Consider the following 12,203-nt stretch of genomic DNA (forward strand, 5'->3'; position numbering starts at 1 on the left):
GAACAGAGTCGGATGAGGTGCAGTAAAGCACCAACATGTACTAATCAAACCGGTGCCATGGGCCAAATATTAATGTTAGAATTTGGGGGGGGCTGTAATCACTTTATTGTTTGTAATGGTTAACGTTTCTGTAAGGACCAGATTCTGTAGTTTACCTCCTTTGTATGCACTTAACTGACAGACTGTTTCCTCTATCAGGAGGTGTTATTCCTTGAAGAGTGTGGTCTTGGTTATAACCCTTTCTCCATCTCAGCCAGTTGTGAAGTGATGGTTGAAACAGTCCAGACATGGTGATTTTGATTCCCTTTTACACTGAGACTTTCTTAGATCACTGTCACGATAGAAAAGACCTGTAAAGCAGGTACAAACGTAGTTCATGTTCCTGCTAAATCCCTGGGCGATGCCAGGGGCCTTAGTGCAAGTAAGAATGAAATATGAAATCTCTGCTACTGCTGTGAAATGCCTCTACACCTCTTCATGAGCAAACACGGGGGAAGACGAAGACAGAGATCCAGGAAAAGGGAAAACCTTTGCAATTTATGCAAACTATAATAGCAAAGAAGAGCGGATAGACCCTTCAAGTAACCAGGGGTCCACATCTGTCTTTGAAGGCATGAGCGTCACTGCATATGTGTGTATAAATCAAGACTTCATGCACGCCCATGGCAGTCTAGCTGTGTGCCATACAGAAGCAGCTTTGCAAGCCAATTTACTGACCTAAGAACTGAAAATCAGCACCCAGGACTACCCCCCTTCCCTCTGCAGATTCATGCATCTTTGGATCAGGATGCTCGAGAAGTCCAAAACACTAATAGTGTTTTCTCTGGATCCTCTTCAGTCTTTCACCAGTGAACTGAAAAATGTGACTGCGCTGAGAGATCTGGGATTTAGCTGAGCTCCTCATTACTGTTTCCTGATTCCCTAATTAGTGTGGTTTAAATTTCAAGCTGGAACAGATCAGGTACAATCAACAAACCCAGAAAAAAATGCACCTATGCAATTTTAATATAACTTGCCTCAGCTTCAGGCCAACTAAACAATACGTCTGGATGACACAACACATTGCTCTTGAGAACCTGAGCAAAGCTCTGGCGTTATTATTGCATTTGGGACTGGGTGTTATTCAGGCTTGATGACCAACTGGTGGTGCTAATGCTTCATTGGATGGGAGGTGAAGAAGGGTTCATTACCTCTCACTGAATATGTACATGCATTACACAAACCCTCTGCAAATTACAAAGCAGCTTTCACCAGCCTTGCAATTAAAGGATACAGCTTGAGTTTAAAAAGACACTTGCAGGAAACAGTTATGCACATGTATTGCAAAATTTCATATGGCGGCACTTTAATCATGAGAGCCTCAAGGAACAGTCACTTGCTTAGGACAATTGACGTTCAGTCTGTAGTCCCTCAGTCCTTACATTATGGTTTTGTGTGGGTTTTTCCTATCTGTAATATAATGTTTATTGCCTGGGAGGGGGATTAGATACTAACTTGTCTGCAGAGGGCTATGAAGCAGTAAAGCACTAAATGAGACAAGCCTGGGTTTGAGGGATAGTTAGCCACAGTCAGAGCCAACCAGCCTAGTTGATAAAGCACAGCCTGAGCCTTGGTGGGTGGGGAAGGCTCTGGAGCCAAATGTCACTCCGTGTTTCAGGCAGCACAGTCATTGACTGCAGCAGAAATAGACTCCAGGAACTGCAGGAGTGTGAAAAAAAAAAAAAAAAAAAGAAGAACCCTGTTACTTTCATTTATTCAAGTAAGTGATACTCCTTTTAGAAAAGCCAAGGTACCATCATTCATATTTGGTGGAGGCTGTTTACCCTCTTAGAATTTTGCATTTGGTGGCATTTTGCAGCTCTGTCCCCTAGGTGTTGTGCTGAAAGTCACCTGTAACAACCAGGTCAATGACAAGTTGTGCGAGGGATTGTCCTGTTGCCCAGAGAGGAAAGGAGAGGAACTGAGTAATTTTCTTTTGCAGCATGTAGACTGTGAGAGGAAAACCCCTTTTCACACTAGCTCTGACCTGTGAGGACGCTTTCTTGGAGAGACTGAACGTGAGCTTCTCACAGTAACGGTGAAGACTGGAAGAGGGGACCTGAAGTGTGACACGGTGGCAGATGATTTGTGATATATCAGGTGATGACAGTTGTCTTCCTAGCACCATGCTTGCCATTGTGTTTATTCATTCCCTGAAATCATCTTTCTCTGATAGCTGTTAAATCTCAGGAGAAGTGAGGTACCCCCGGGCCCAGCAGGAGTGGGCAGGCAAGGGGACACCCACTCTGCCCGCTCCCTGCACCACCCTCCCATCCCACCCACAGTATTTGGGGTGGTGAGTGTCTGGAAGCTATTCGCACCTGGCATTTCCAGTGAAATAGCTAGAAATTACTGTGCCTAGTAAGGAGCTGGCCTTTTTCCAGTGATCAGTTTTAATACTACGGAATGACCTATTGGGATACTTTGCCTATTAAAGCCAAATTTTTCCTTTAGGCGAGTGCTGCCTCATCTTCCTGTAGTGGTAGATCAATGACGATTTTTTGGAGTTCAGGGGACTACCAGTGCATTCTTTGAAGCCTCATCTCATAAAATACAGGCATATAAATTCTCGGTTTCCTCTTAAGTAAAATACCCACAGGTACTGTGCAGGTTCCTGTAAGGTCAAGCTCACAAAGGTGGTCTCCTCCTCCTCCTCCTCGCCATAGGAAGAGGTAGCACAGCTGCCCAAGGGATGGTGTCCCACTAGCAAAGGCAGCCAAAGCAAAGAGGGAGCTGAACTTCAACTGCTGGCATTCACTGGCCAGGGTATCAAATTAAGCTGTCAGAGGCAATTGTGAGTCTTCCTTCTGTCCTTCCTTCTGAAGGGGGCCTGCTGACACACAGTGGTCATCAGTCCCTGGTTTTCTTTCTTTTTCCTCCATTCCCAACAACCTGTTTTTTCTACTCCAAATCCTTTCCTAGTGGTTTTCTAAATTTCTAATTTTCATGGACAGTGCCACTTCTACTTTCCTCTCCCCATGCATGCTTCTCTGCGAGGGAGCAGCCCTCACAATGGTTCTCCGCTTGGGATAATCGCCCGACAAGACGCGAGCTTCATTGTTTGCTTTCCTTTCTGGCTCGTCCTGCTTGTTTCCCATACTCAAGCATATTAATATTCCAGCTCTGATTGTCATTGTTTATCTTTTGTTGGAGAACATTTGCCTTCTGTCTCATTTAGAAAAAAGTTAAATTGGTGCCAGATTTTTAACAAAATGAAGGTTTCTTCTCTATTTTTGTTGCAGCCACTTTAAAGCTCAGCTACTTTGGATTGCAGGATATGCAAACCCCAAGAGGCACACACATGTTGGGTGTGCAAGTCAAATAATTCCATGTACAAATGCCCAGTTAAATGCATGTCTGGTGATCTGCATTCCTAAATACACGATCGCTATATACCACCATGTCAAATTGGGGCTGTGTCTCAGTGATGGTGCAATGTGAATGTTATGGCCACTGCGCAGCGGCGCAGGGCAGAGCAGACGGGTGCGCTGGCAAATGTGGCCTGCATTTCTGCATGCAGTCCTTGCCTTTTGACATTTGCAAATTTGTCCCTTAATCTCTTGACAGCAGGATTTGCTGTCAAGAAACATCGTCCAGGATGAGCTGTTGGGATTCAGATTATCAACCAAACATTAATTATTCTTCTGACTAAACCCTCAACAGCTAGGCTAGGTAATACAAATGTAAAGAAAGAAATGAGTATGAATCATGTTCAGTACTTGAAATCTAGAATGAATCATGCTGTAGAACAAAATCATATACCATAAGCATAAGTGTGTCGAGACATAACAGAGCCAGATCCTCAGCTGGGGCTGGGCCACATAATGCCACTGGCATCAAAAGATGCTTTCCACGGTTTAAGACCCCGACCTGCTTGGTTTGTTCTGAGCAGCTAAAGAGCGATTCCAGATAACGACAAGATCTGTCAGGTTGTTCTGAGGAAAGCTGAAGCCAGAATAACAAATAAGATCTGTTAATCTTTTGCAGTAGAAAACTATTTGGTTTTAAGCATGCTTATGCAAGAAACTACTCAGACAGACAGGAGTAGTATAAGCCCTTGGAGAAGCTGTAACGGGTGCCTACCCACTCACCAGGTGAAGTATCAATGCAAAAAGCATCAGGGCTTTTTGAAAGAAGACCAAGCATGCCTATCTGTTGTAGTCACTAAGCGAGAAGACCCAGGCTGTGGGTTCTTCAGGTTGTGTAACTTGGGGCAGCTCAACTGACTTCAGTATAGCTTTATATTTATATCCCTATGTTCCACATATGGTAGAAATGTCATGGTGCTTAATAGCATCATGGTGTTGTCCTTGTATTCAACTGCGCTAGAGATTAAGTGTTTACATTTCACTATACACAACTAATGCTTTTAAACCCAAGTCAGGGGTTTAAAATCTCAGAATAGAGCCATAAAGAGCTAATGAGAAGAATAAAAATCAGGTAGTTAAAAAATGATGTAAGGTAGAGTCTTAATTTTTTATTATTAAATTCACAGCACATTAAATATTAAGTGTTCATAAACTTTGTTTTGTGCAATGATAAATTAATAATATCTACATAGACATGTTCTTTTACAACAGGGAAGCTAAGAAACGTAGTACCAGAGGACCTTGTGTTGACAACTGAAGCTATTAGAATAGACTCCTTAATCTTCAATCATAAAAAGTAGATAATGTTATTTCTTATTACTATTAAATGCAAAGTGCCTTACTAGGAAACATATATGTCATTACTAAAAATAACTACCAGGGAATGTTTTGAGCAAGGAAGAAAAAGATGTTAGCAAATTATATCTTGAGATAAATTCAGTAAGATGTTCTCTGCTAATCTCCGCCATATAAAAATTGCTTTTCAACTTATTTCTTCTGTTAGCCCATAACAGGTTGCATAAGGTTTATGTCTGAGCACAGAAACAGTCACGGTTTAACATAGTGTGTTGTACTTTTGGGAATAGTTACTAATTGTTAATGCCCCCAAAATGCAAGCTGGTGTGTATGCTTTTTGTACTACTGAAAAACCTCTGCCAACCTCTGCCTGGGGAAGGGATGATGAACTTTGTGGTTTTCTTCTTGTCTACAAACAGTGAACACTTCCTTGACTAAAACCGGGGGACTTTAGAAACTTTTGTCTAGGATTTAGCAACTTTATTCATTCAAGTGTTTCCTGTCATTCATAAATATGTGAAGGAGGAGGTATCTTCCAGGCCAGTCTCCTCAAAGACTAATTCCTTGTCTGCAGACCGGGCCATGGAGATGTATTTCAGAATGAAATGCAGCCTAAATGAAGGAATTATGGTTTTGTTAAGTATTTATACATGATCTAGACAGCAAACCCATCCACTGGTTACTGGTATAGCTACCAGTACATGGGAGTGGCCTTAGTCTGAAGACAGGAGCCAGCAAGAGCCCCTTCACCAGGACAGTAGTACAGCTGGTGAAGAGCAGTTCCAAGCACCTCAAACCCCAGTAAACCCTCTTCCAGAAGGCGGTAGGACAAAAATGTTGATTTGCATGAACACACACTAATTTTTGAGTCATGGCACTTTAAATATTTTTTTCCAAACTAGGAGTCAAAGGAGACTCATTTAAGATTTCTAGGAACTATTTTGAACGGACAAACCAAAAGGAGTTACTTTTGGACATGTTTTTGCCTTCAAAACCTATGCAGTCTCTTCTGCGTTTGCCTTCGCAGCGTGCCAGCCCCTGGCCCTGCATGTTGCCTGGCCGGGGTCAGGGCCAGCTCCTCTGCGCGTGGTGCGGGGACACGGCGCTCAGCCACCTCCACCCCAGGAGCATGCCACGGCTCTCGTACAACTCCTGCCCCAGTGGTTTTTTTTTTCTCGTGATCCCGAATCAGAGGCTTGGGGAAGGATGGGCTGGAGCAACACGTGCTCTCGTTGTCTGTTTTTAACGGGCGTACGGTCTGCCCCGGCCAGCTGATGGGAACTAGGACATGCAGAGGAGTGCGTCCTCCTCGTTCAGCCGCTGCGACGGCCTCAGAGCCAGCTGGAGCGTTAAGGAGCCGAGCAGCTCCCTGCCAGCCCGGCTCCCGGGGCCAGCTTTAGGCGCAGGCGAAATCGGCAGTTGCCTGGAGAGGCAGGCTGGTGGAGGCAGTGAAATCGCAGCCGGGAAGAGGACAAGCCGTGCCCCGGGATGCAGCAGCAGCTGCTGCTCCCCGACAGGCTTCCCCGGGCCCCCGCTCCCGTGGCACAGCCCCTTCCCATCTTTCTTCCCAGTTATGGGGGCTCTGCCTTCTTGCCCGCAGCCCTGCCCTTGCTCTGCCTTGCCCGGTGCTGCCTCTCGCTCAGGACTGGCCTTGCCATTGGGACCCCCCGTCTCGCTCTCTCCCTTGGAGCCATGGCAGGAGCAGCAGGGACCATTGGTGGCCCACGGTCACCCCTCTTCAGTGTCAGGCTTCCTTTTCATGAAAAAGAGGGTTCTGCCTCCCGAAAAGCATTCCCAGACCTGTGCCACAAACCCAGGGGACACAGGACTGTGCTGCATTAGATGCAAGGCCTAAAACCGGAGAGAGGGCAAAGGCGGTGGGGGGGAAGGCTGGGCTCTCCTTCCCACTCCAAGAAGTCCTCTGAGAGGCGCAGCACTCACTGTTGCACGGGGAGGGTGCTCACAGGTGAGAACTCGTTCCCGCTCGCGCAGCCAGGCCAGGCTCCGCAGGCGCTGCTTTGGGAAGGTGAACGCAGGGCGGTTGGCACCTCCCAGCGCCACGCTCAGCCCCTCCAAGCCCAGCGCCATCTCACGGATCGCTTCTGCCAAAAGCCACCCGTGAGAGACTGCCACACGTCAATCCCTCCATGATGGCTTTGTAACTTGCTCTCGGTAACACAAACGAAGAGTGGAGAAGGGCTGTATGCCAGCCAGGCGACGCTGCTTTTTTTGCTGCCTTAAAGAATAGGGAGAAAACATCCCTGAGCAAGCACGACAGTGTCCTGATCCTCCGGGTGGGTGTCAGTGACGTGTCAAAATTGCAACCGAGGCTACCTGAGCGCTTCAGGTACACCCCAGTCGATGGGCAGCCTGACGTCAGCTCCCCAGAGGCCTGGGGGCACAGCTCCTAAACTAGATAAGCCTGACCATGTGGGTCCCCAGTAGATGAGCTGGACGTAGGCTACAGATAAACAGCATTGTTGGAAAACACCTTCACAAAATACTGTGATTTTTGGGACACCTAGAGAAAGCATAAAAAAAAGGTCTCACACTGATAGGCATTAGTGACAGAGAAGGCAAATGACTTATCCGAACAGCTAATGGGGTTTAAGGGGGATAACCCCAGGCTGGCAGTGGCAGATACCATCGGTGAGACACCTGGTCAGGAATAGCTGCGCTGCACAGCACGGGTGTTATTGGCTCGGCACAAACTAGGAGGCTAGCAGGATTAGTGGAGACCTCCACCTGGCCGAATTTAGGGTAAGCTCCTCAGCATTTAGTCCCAGGGTAGTTTAAATAGTTTTCTGCTTAAGGGATTGGCTCTGAAAATCCCTCTCTTAAGCACTTAACTACAGGTCGGCTTGTTGGCACAGACTGGCCTCATTCAGGTTGCACGTTCCCGAAGGCGACGGCTCAACGGAGTGCTGGGAGCCGCCGCTCTCCGATGTGTGCTACCTGCAGAAAGAGGCTCCACGTCACTCCTTTCAGGCTGCTTCAAGATCACTGCCGGTTGCTGCGCTGCCTTCTTTGCAGCGAGCGGGAGTCCCGCTGCGCCAGGCTGCCGTCTGCAGCACAGACAGCACTGCGGGGCAACTGCGCCGCAACGCAGGCGGAGAGGGGCTGCGCTTCTGCAGGGAAGGAGGCTGGTCCTCTCTGCTCTCTCCCAGAAATGCTACTGCCGAATTATACCTTCCCAATGCTTCATCAAGCAGCTCTGTGGCTTTTCTTTCCCCGTTTCAGTTTGTTTTTTCAACTGGTCCAGCTTTCTGTGATGCACTTACAAAATACGGCATTGCTTTGTTATTATAATATTTTTTTTTTCATTATGAGCCTACTCTAGCTGGACTTTTCCAAAGGAGCTAAACTGTATAGGTGACAAGCTTTTCATTTGTATACTTGGGAGTCATTTGGTCAAGTAAAGCTGCTGTATGTAAACGTCGCATTCACTGCATAACAATTGGAGTGAAGTTTTTATGCACAGGGCTTTTTATTTTCCAATCAGCAGCCCTGAGTTGGGACTTTTGGGGTAAACTGGTAGCTCTGGGCAGCTTTGAAGCATCACAAGTGGAGGGTTTTGTCTCCAGAAGATTTACTAGCAGCGAGCTTTTCTTCAACCGTTTTATTAGCCTCCTTTTACATATGTATAGTGGTGAGGGGAAAAAACCTGTTGTTGGTGAAGTACAGAGCCTATTTCCCCTGTGGTATTCACACAAAAAAATTGTGTGAAAAATTGTTGCCCAGGGCCTCCCCAAATCCTGAAATTTAGCTTAAAGCTGTGAGGTTTTCAAATCCTTCAAGCCTTCTCCTCCCCCACTCCCCCTCTTTTAAAGGTTGAAGCTGGGGTAACAAATTCAGCAGCGAGAATGGACGCCCTGCCCTTGGCTTCAGCCGGCGCTGCCAGAATAAATCTGGGCCCCCCAGCCAATCCACTGAAAAGTTTTCACCCGCTTAACACGGGTTTTATAATTTTAACTTGCAAGTTCTTGTTGAATTGAGCCCCGTTGCGTGGACAAATTGGACAAGAAAAGTTTAAATGTTACCACTTTGGCTTCTCCTCAAGTGGTGCTGAGCACAGATGTTTGCAGGGGCCATCATGTCCCTATAAGAATGGGGGCTTTGTGTGCATAACCTTACAAAGGGCAGAATAGCCCTGCTTTGCTGCCAGCCACAGGATCATCCTATCTTTATGTGTTGATTTATTAGGCCAGGGATGAATGAAACCGTAATTAATATTACTGAAGCATTAGAGTCTATTTAATTTAAATGCCACTGAATATTTCACTTTCAGTTGGGAGTGACAATGTGTTCGGGACTGTTGGTGAAAGCCTCAGCCATCTGTTACCCCTACTAAGAAGGGAAGACAAGAGAGACACAGGGAGACAGAGAGCATTGAGCTTTGTGGCTTTTCCAAGCCTCCAGGATCATCATTCAACTCAAGGGCAGCCAAGAAACATTCCTGCGCACTGGACCCTTAGTGTATAGGCGAAAGGCCTGAAAGGGTATAGGGGCAACGCATCTCCCCGAAGGATGGAGAGAGAGGGAGACAGAGGGAGAAAGATAGAGATTTACAGTACGTACATACGTACATGCAAGTATAGGTGAGCGTGTGCATCAAAATCAAGTGCCAAGGCAGTAGAAGGAGGGTAGAGCAGGAAACTGGTCAACTTACAGATGGTCTAAAAATATTTTTAAAATGTAGGAGGGAGGAAAGAGTCAAGGCAAGGTTTGAATGTTGGTTTTAATTAGCCTAAGCAGTGAGGTTCCAGTCCAGCTCCGCCACAGCAAATATCCAGGCTTTGATTTGACGGGCATCGTGATGTTGGGAGCACAAGACGTTCCCGACAACCTGCTGCTGTGACATGGTCTTCACCACGCTAAAACAAAAAAATGGGGGAAAAAAAGTAAGGGCAGAGGCATAGGCAGCAGCCTTAGTCCCTGAGAAATGCTGTGCGGCGCCAAATGAGCGGCTGGTGAAGCATCGCCGTTGCTCCCGCGGTGATGGGGGGGACGTGGCGGGTCCCCGGGCAGAGCAAGGGGCCGGGTGCATGGGTGGGAGGAACATGCCGGCGCCGGGGCCACGCACGGGAGATGGCGGGGCAGGCGGCTGCGCAAGGCCGCGGGTGGGAGGCTCCATCGTCCGTGGGATGGTAATTAGCACAGTGGGTTTTCTTATAATTGGGATCATTTGTTCTCCCAGTTTTTCTCCTGCGAACTGATTTCATGCCAGAGGGAAGCTGTGTGACTCACACCTTGCCATGCCAATTAGCTGATAAACATCAAATGTAAACAAAGATGGCCTAATTAAGACTAGTCGCCCAACCTCTACATGCATCTTGTCAAAATCCCACCAGCCTTTTGCATCCAGACTTATTTTCTTGTTTGCTGGGACTAAATTAGCGGCTTTACACAAGAACGACTTATCTTTGAGAGAAGCTTAGAGCAGGTAATGAGGAAAATTGGGAACCGGCCACGGGAGCGGTGTCACCCCCTCCGTCTCGGCAGGGACAGACGGGGAGAGCGCTGCCTCCGAGCCCCACGCTGGGGATGAGGGCAGGGATTTGTCCGTCACTGGGTAATGCCGAGGGTAATGACGGTGTCTGATCCAGCAGCCACATCTTGGGGTATTCACTCAATTTGTCTTCCTGAGTGCTACTGTCTGTACATGAAATCTGTAATGTGTGTGTCTCCTGCCGCTCTCACCTGCTGTGAAAATTCATCAATCAGAGCCCATCGCTTACCATGGGCCTATCCCCCCGGCTCGCAGCCTGGGGAGTTATTTGCACTTTGGAGAGGAGGTGTACGACAGCGACACATCCGAGTGGCAGCGTTTCACACCCACTTCGCACCGGAGTGAAGGATCACACAGGTGAGCTGTGGCAGAAAAACGAGCCCATGGAGGAAATCTTATTCCAGGAGGTCTCCTAATAAAATCCATAGGATTGTTTCAAGACAGTATAAAAAAAAAAAAAAGGCAAGGAAGGGATCTCAGTGGGTCATCTGGACATGCCTCTGCCCCTAGACAAGATCCCCTGGGTCCCTGCAGCTCCCATGGCTCACCCCAGCAGCATGCCCTTGCGTCTCCTTGGCCTTACTGTCGGGTAAAACTTGCTTTAGGTTTGAACAACTGAATCTCTTTGCTTCACACTAAGCTCATTTGCTCCTGTTCTACCCAGGATGAACACAGAGAGCAAGTCCTTCTCTTCCCCTTTATGACCATCTTTAACAATTTAGCACTGGCTGATTGCAAGGCTGACTGTCCTCAAGCCCACCTCACTGCCAGTCCAAACTGGCACTGAATCAGCTATACTGTCTTGCTGCTACTATGGTTTTGCAGCATCTCTTACAACTAGCTTCGTCTGAACCACGTTGCTCAAGAAACATCATGTGAAGCGTTACCTTCCTAAAGTGAGAGAAAACTGGAGGCAGGGGTGCATCCACTGCTTCCCTCCACGTGATGGAACTTCCCCTGTCATAGAAAATAACTGGAGTGATTTAACATCGTTTGTTCTTGACAAATCCCCATTGGTAGCTACCCTCTGGGTGTTTACAAGTAGTTGTATGATTATTTGCTCCCACACTTTCCTGGGGTAGAAAGTGGGTTGCCTTGTCTAAAACTCACCAGTGCCTCTTTTCCCAGCGTAAAGGTGCTCTACAAGCCCTCCGTGAAAACCGCTAATGGCTCTGAGCCCACTTCAGACCCTTTGCTAAACATCCCAGGCAGCTGGGGCATAACCTCTCACACTATGTCAATGAGAGTGATAAAACACTGTTGATACTTCCCTGCTTCCCACAAAAGATTACAGGAAATAACTTTGAGAAGTTACCTGTTCTGGTTTAGTCTGATTGAACTGATGTCTCGTTTATCCACATGTGAGAAAGCGACCTACTTCTTTTAGAGAGGGTAACAATTAGCTATGCCTTGCGCTCGGTACCCATCTTTCCTATGACCAGTTACACCGTTCATGTCAGTGTCATTGGAAGGTTCATTGGAAGGAAAGATGAAGGAATGCAGGAAAGGCAGACATAGTGCAATTACAAAGGGTGGCAAGTCACCGCCGGTGTCAGTAACGTTTCCTTCCCGACGCCCTGCTTGGAGATGTTCCAGAAATGAGCACGGACTCTCCCCACTAGTCTGACCAGGTTTGGGAAGCGGGGACTAGACAGATCAGCTCTTTATAAAGAGGGAATGGGAAGTATATCTTTTCACACAACAAATAAATGTAATTCTGATGTCATTTATTTAAAGAACCTTACAGCCAAAACCTCAAATCTTTGAAAGTTATCTGTCTTGCAAATTCTCCGAATGCCGGGCACTGCTTTCCAGTGAAGGCAGGAACGATGTCTTCGTAGCTGGCTGGAAGAGTGAGCGAAGAAGCTTCACACCAAACTGCAGTTTTTCTGGTTGGTGCAAATGTGCAAAAATCAAGCACAGAAATACGGTTTGCCCTACAAGTGTGGATGTACCCACACTTGCCCAGATGTACTTGTACTTGTGCTCAC

This window comes from Haliaeetus albicilla, chromosome 16 (genome assembly GCF_947461875.1).
Source record: "Haliaeetus albicilla chromosome 16, bHalAlb1.1, whole genome shotgun sequence".
NCBI classification, from domain to species: domain Eukaryota; kingdom Metazoa; phylum Chordata; class Aves; order Accipitriformes; family Accipitridae; genus Haliaeetus; species Haliaeetus albicilla.